At 33.4% G+C, this 7262-nt stretch overlaps 1 protein-coding gene across 1 annotated transcript in view; it reads left to right on the top strand.

The window, feature by feature from the left end:
* Nucleotides 1-6533, top strand: part of LOC122248471 (Krueppel-like factor 6) — a 256232-nt gene extending 249699 nt beyond the window's left edge. Inside the window, exon 3 of the mRNA XM_043008491.2 lies at nucleotides 1-6533. This exon is cut by the window's left edge and continues 1757 nt beyond it. The gene's annotated coding sequence lies outside the window, so the exon portion shown is untranslated.
* Nucleotides 6534-7262: the final 729 nt, after the last annotated feature.

The raw sequence follows: 7262 nt of genomic DNA, 5'->3' as shown, positions 1-7262 counted from the left end.
CAGGCAGAATAGTGCTAGATCCAAATTATTGACAACCAAAGAAGCGCCCGCGTGCACACACACACACACACACACACACACACACACACACACACACACACACACACACACACACACACACACACACACACACACACACACACACACACACACACACACACACACACACACACACACACACAACAACAACACAAAGTACACGCATGCTCACGCATTCTATAGTTTTACGCTTTAAACCGATAATATTTCTGTTTCCGATAAATTTTCCAGTGTCATTAGCAAAGAAAGTGAATCTGAGTTATCTGAGTAGTAGCAATCCATCGAAAATGCGTTACGTAAAAGACCTTCTCATTCAGAGTCGAAGAGTGATATATATACGAGTTACCCAGACGCAGTGTAGTGGTATTTTTGGTTACCAGTCGACATGTGTTTCCCCTTCACAGCGCCTTTCGTTATTGGTGGACAAGTATTGGCGAAGTAATAAGGCTTATTTTGCACGTGTGTTTCTTATTTTTTTATATGAATAAAGTTAGGCTTTTATTCTTTCAGCAACAGTACCGCCATATCCTTGGCTGATTAGTTGGTTATTAGGATCTGAAAAGATGAATCTATGCATACTTGAAATAAAGATAAACTTTTTTTTTTCTGTGAATATTGTGGCATTTTCATAAATACTGTTCAATAAGAGACTTTCAGAGCAATATAGTGCAATTAAAACCACTTCTTTTTAATACTTTTATACTGTGTATTTATATATTAATAACTATGATGGTCTGAAGTATATTTTCTATTTTTTTTATAATCTCTTCATGTTTTTTGTTTTTTTTGGTAACTCGTACAAGAATGATCATCAGTAGATCTAAATATATATATATATATATATATATATATATATATATATATATATATATATATGTATATGTATATGTATATGTATATATATATGTATATATATATATATATATATATATATATATATATATATATATATATATATATATATATATATATATATATATATATATATATATATATATGTATATATATATGAAAAAAAAGTAAATATGACTGTTTCTTTGACAAGCACAATGCAAATAAAAACAGACAGAAAAGATTAAAACAACGTATTTAATGATATGTATATAGATTTCCTGCTTCAAGCCAAAGCACACAGAAAAAAAAGAGAGAGAATATATATATATATGTATATTCATTTGAATTAGTCAAATGAGAATCTTTACGTGATAGACTAAAGCCCGCGAATGGAGAACCCACCCGACCCCATGACCCAATAAAACTGGAAGAAATAGATCAGCAGCAAAGTGAACAAATGATTAACAACACTGAAAAGTGATTTATCGAAGAAGAAGAAGAAGAAAAAAAAAAAAAATACAAAAATAAATTGAACAGATAAATGCCAGCGCTCACCAGCACATCATTCCATGCTCGTGTCCTCCCCAAAGTGTCCTTTTTATATTTCAGAATATTTTATGAGTCTCATGGTCATTAATTCAGTCAAATGGTTGCTAGTTTAACAATATTATAGTATGTCATTTGTAATTATAATATTTATTTGATATTTAGTACTTGAGTAAAGTAGTACACACGAACAGTGAAAGCTTCCTAACGATGCGGACCTATATACTATATAGAGATATGGGGTATCCGTACTCTATAGAGTTTAAAACAAAACAAAAAAACAAAAAAACAAAAAAAGATAAACATGTAATTAACATATTAAAACTTTATTTTTGTATTATTTAATGCCATCAATCCTGCAGAAACAAGAGAAAGAAAAAAAGAAAGAAAGAAAGAAAGAAAGAAAAAATATGACTCCAGGATCTTAAAATGACTTTGGACACAAGATTAACAGAATTTTATCCACTTCTATGATGGTGCTAAGTCTTCTTATCTTACCTCACTTCTGCTCCGTGGCCCCGGCGAGTGGGCATCTCTTGAGAATTTGCAAATGAATATATATTGAAAAATTAGCCGTGTAGCGTATAATGTTGACGTTGAAGATAAAGAGCTAAATGGTTATGACCTCTCAATTTTTTTTTTTTTGTGATTTTAATCTTTTGATATGTATTTTTTTTCTTTAAATATTTTTTTTAATACGATTTTCGGTATCCGTCAACTGGTGCACAGTATAGATAGAATGAATAATAAACCAAGGTTACATAACGTCGGGATGAAGATATATATACATGACAAGAATTATATTTTTAAATGCAACTGCACATTGAACAGAAGCACTGGTTCACTCGACAACGGTTAAAACAAACAGTAAGCTCTCTGTTTTAACCTGGAAAGCAAAACAACAGAAATAAACTCATGAATAACAGCAGATAACAAGATAACGAGTTGACCCAAAGTAAATGTATTCATATGATTATCAAATATCACATGAACCCCTTTAGATGAACGCGCTCTGAGTGGTCACCGTGGACTGGGGGAGGACGGCGTACGTTGAAGTCAGTCGAGGTAACTACCGCCTTAAAAAAAAAAAGTACGAAAGAAAGAAAGAAAGAAGAAGAAAAAGAAAAAAAAAACAATTGTAAATTGGAGGACGCACATGTGATAATTTTTTCTCTATCTATTTATTTTCAAATTTTCGATTTTTTTTTTCTCTCGCAAGAGGTTAAAGTCAAATAAATCCTGAACGTTAAAAGAAAAAGCAAAAAGCAAAAAAAAGCAAACGAACAAATAAACAAGTTTTTGTGGTTATCACGTGACTGTACTGTTGATTGTGAGGCAAAGTTAGAGAGAAGGATGTCTTAACATAGCTGGCAAGGGCCTGTGAAGTACTTGTAAATCTTAGGACCCAAAGGGCAAAGTTCCATCACTTTTACCAACACATCACTTGCCATTCTGTTCTGTGGATGCGTTTGTTAATGGTGGATTGTTCAGATACATGAGACCACAATATTTCACACGATGCATCAAATTCTTGATAAGAGATGATATATAGATATATATATGTATGTACTCAGTATGCAATTATACTTCGTGCATGATATGCATGCTTCGATATCAAATTATTTGAGAACTGAGCCTAAAGAAGTTGCCAGACAAGGAAGGGCCCTGTCTGAACATTTATTCATTGTGAACGCAACCACTGTCTTAGGTTTAACGGTCATTTGCGCTGTGACGTAAGGTAATTTCTGTGGGGCTGTGCAAGAAAACGTCTCTCTGCAATCTCCCCCCCCCCACCCCAACCCCCAACCCCGACAAAATAGAATGTTTATTCAGTTCTAACCGATGGAACCCAAAGTCGATTGTAGACAGCCGTTCTCTTCCACGGATGCCACCGATCTAGGTGATAGGTTCGTAGCATTTTATTGAATGTAAATGATTAACCCCACATCTTCAGGGGTAGCTTAAGCTTTAATAAACACCATAGCATATACAAGTTCTATCCTATCACTCCTTTATAGTATCAAAGTAGGACAAAGTAGAGCAGTTGTAATTAGCAGTCACACCTCGACACTTCAAGGAGTTCGGAATTTAGAATAGCAGGTTATGTAGAATCAGTTGACTGTAGTTTGTTTTATAAGAGTATATTATTTTTGCTAAGGAAATCCAAAAACTCTAAGTCTTTCCTCCGTTGAATCTTAAAGAATGTAATTAACCGGAATAGTTTTCTTTACGTGTAATATTCGAGATATAGTCTATATTCCTTGTTAATTTAGTATTAAATAATTAGTTACCTATGTCGAGGTTTCACTGTTGTAGTACCGGAGTCATACTGTCAGGATATGGTAGGAATCTTCATTAATATTGTAGATCAGAGTGTTTGTGAAATCTTCCCATAACTACGAAATCACATTAATGTACACATTTTAAAAAGTCAAACGAGGCTATGACCCACCAAATATCATTAAATTTTAGATATCTATTAATAATAGACTCCCTATTAGACACCCTATCACAATCTGTTATTGATATAAGCGAACGACAATTGCTCAATTCATAGATGAGACTTGTACATGCTACAGTAGACCGAGGTGTGGAGAAGGTAGAAAGTTTCCCGTCTTACCCCCTCTGGTGCCAGCGACGCTCGCGCCAGCGGGGTGTAGCGGAGGCTGGTACCCCTCTCTTGCCTTCACTAGGGTGTAGACAGGGCTCATGCCCTCTGCCCCCAAACCTGCACATGTCTTGAACCTGACTCTTTCGCGAAGAAAAATTCCAGCTTCTGTGGGGCAAAGCTGTGTTGCTACTGAACACCGCGTTATGTATGTTTCCTCAACAGGAATATATATGTGGCTTAATTCTTTCGTTTCTTTTTGTTTTTGGTTCTGTTAGGATGTCAAGCACATGTAAATTTTTAAGGAAAACCTTCAAAAAGTTCTTGGCTGTTGTTATGTGTGTTTTTGATTTACATGGAGGAAAAAAAACTAAAGTAAAATTGATGTCATGTTATCTAATAGGCTAGTATAAAACTGAAAATCAATAGGTGTGTTTAAAGGTGCCATTTCCACAGCAGCTGGGACATCGCTCTTTTTCCACTCTTAAGTGTGTGTACATAAAGGTTCTTCTACTTTTATTACCTTTTTCTACTAAAGAAAACAGAAAGGAATTTATGTTTGTATTTAAAATGAATTCTAAAAGAAACGTTTATAAGTAGATTCTCTTAGGTAATGTTTGCTAGGAGTAAGTATATAGATGTAGTTCTCTGCATTCTAAGATAATGTATTTCTGTTTTGTTTTCCTATTTTTATTGTTAACCTGATTTCGGATGCTGCATCGAAAAGAAGGGATTGTGGCGGATTCACTTATATATATATTTTTTTTCAAATGGGTACAATGCTTAAAGATAATCCCGTATCGATATAAACCAAAAAAGAAAAAAAAAAGAAAATGAGCATGTTGTCTTTATTCATTTTGAAGATAGCCGCTTGTATGATGGCTTTTGATTGGCTACGATTATCCTTAAACTGTAAGGCGACAATTGACAGGTTGTGTTATATCGTTCCTTGGCCTTCTCGCTTGTCCTTAATGTATAAAATCTTAAACATGTAAGAATCAACTCAAGAGAAAAGAAAGTTCTTTCACACTCGTAAGTCCTAGAAAGACTTATGGATGAACTGATCACATAATGTAAACAAACTCTATAAACTTAAGAAGTTGTGCTTCCTTCTCGCATATCACCCAAATAATCACTCTTAAGTCAAGTCGCGTGAAATAAAATAAAATAAAAAAAAAGTTATAAAAAAAACAAACAAAAAACTGCTTCATGTACTACTAACATGCATGGTGTTTATATTAAGTGCCACTAAACTTGCATTATACGGTAGAACTCAGTGATTTTTAGTTGTAGACGCATTACTCAGAAGTTTTGACATCTGACACCCCCAAATGAGGACGTTAGGTCAATATTGGCGACGCTGGAAGGAACCGCCGCGTGGTAACGAACACTTACTGGAGCTTGTCGCCTTACGTGAGAAAAAAAAAACAGTAATCTAATCAAATGCAAAATTGATGCACGTCAATAGAAGGACGCTGAGCAATGGAGTTTTGACAGTTCTGTGATGTTTAGAGATTGTTAAGAACCTCTAGTGAAGAGTGAGGTGATTATATGGCTTAATACAGTTTATACATCATAATCTGCAAAAAAAAAAAAAAAAAATGTATGAAGTGACTGATTATATGCTTTATGAGAGAATAAAATCGCCTTACTCCGTAGATCTTTTTTTTTTTTTTTAGTAGAAAGTGTAGACTTAGAAATGTCATGGGGTCGAATTTCCGACCCTATTTGACCTTATTGAAAACCACTTTATGTGTCCTTCTAGTGATGACTAATAAGATATTCTGCAGGTGCTTTTCTCGCCTGGATAATTGATCCACAGGAGTTTGAAATGATTAATTGGTTATGAGTTTAATTCGGCACTTCAATATGTGATGAGATTCCGGAGTGACTTTTCGAATCCGAGATAACAAAAGAACACTTCCATACGATTCTATTGATGAACAATTCCAGAAAAGCAAAAAAGAAGAAAATAAAAGGCTTAACAAAAAACAATAGATATAAAAAAAAAGGATCGTTACCGACAGTATTATCGCACTATATTGCATTTGATAAGTGAACCCCCCCCCTAAAAAGAGAGAAGTAGAGAGAAAAGAAGAAGAAAATAAAAAAAATATTCTGATGTCAAATTTTATCTCGACCAACGGATTACGAGGTCCAGGTGTAGATCTTCAGTGTTGAATCCCAAGGAAAAAAAAAAAAAAAAAATCCAAAAAAACAAACAAACAACTTTACAAGTCTCCAGTTTGGCAAACATTTGAGAGACTCTAAGGCTGACGTTTGCATGACTGACATATGTGTGTACTGTGAGAGACAACTCCCGTATAGGCAGTGTCATAGTCCGAAGTGACTAAAACCAAGCATTGTTCCCAAATACTATTTAAAGCTTAATTAGATGTTTGTTACTGAAATTTTTTGAAAGAAGATGCGCAATGTAAAATGTTTACAACCAATGAAAAATGCTGTGGTAAAGTGATTACATTGTAATAAAAAAGCATTAAAATGATACACTTGTGTTTCTCTATCAAACAACCTATACACGGCATATCATCATAGCCGATGATCACGAAAAAAAAAAAAATAAAAAAATAAATATATATATATATATATATATATATATATATATATATATATATATATATATATATATATATATATATATAATGTCAACATGGTCATCAGTAAATGCAGTCAAACCTTAAAAAGAAAAAAAAGAAGAAATAACACACACAAACATGTACAGTATGTATGTGCGTTCATACATTTGTAAATATATAGACACATGGAGATTTATTAACCTATCAGTCTGTATCTTTTAGACACACATTCACGCAAACACACACACACACACACACACACACACACACACACATATATATATATATATATATATACATAGAAAGTATGAAACAGAGAGAGCTTAAGGGATTCAGACATTGATATGGATAGTTGATTAGTAATTACTAGATTCTAGAGGCAACAATTATCTTACAGTATTCTCTTAGAATGCTACTTACAGTCGGCGAAAAGTAGCCCAATTCTTTACAAATGTGTAAGGAAATCACCTTGATATTTGAGCAACAGAAAATATATTACAAAGAATAATAGGAACTGATATCCACACACACATACACAAATATATTTATGTGTGTGTGTGTGTGTGTGTGTGTGTGTGTGAATATCTATATCTATGTATCTATCTATAGATGTATAGATATAAATAGATATAAACAGA

This window comes from Penaeus japonicus, unplaced genomic scaffold (genome assembly GCF_977035675.1).
Source record: "Penaeus japonicus unplaced genomic scaffold, GWHDUDI00000001_assembly GWHDUDI00000016, whole genome shotgun sequence".
Taxonomy (NCBI): Eukaryota; Metazoa; Arthropoda; class Malacostraca; order Decapoda; family Penaeidae; genus Penaeus; species Penaeus japonicus.
This window is presented reverse-complemented; position numbering and strand designations above follow the sequence as displayed.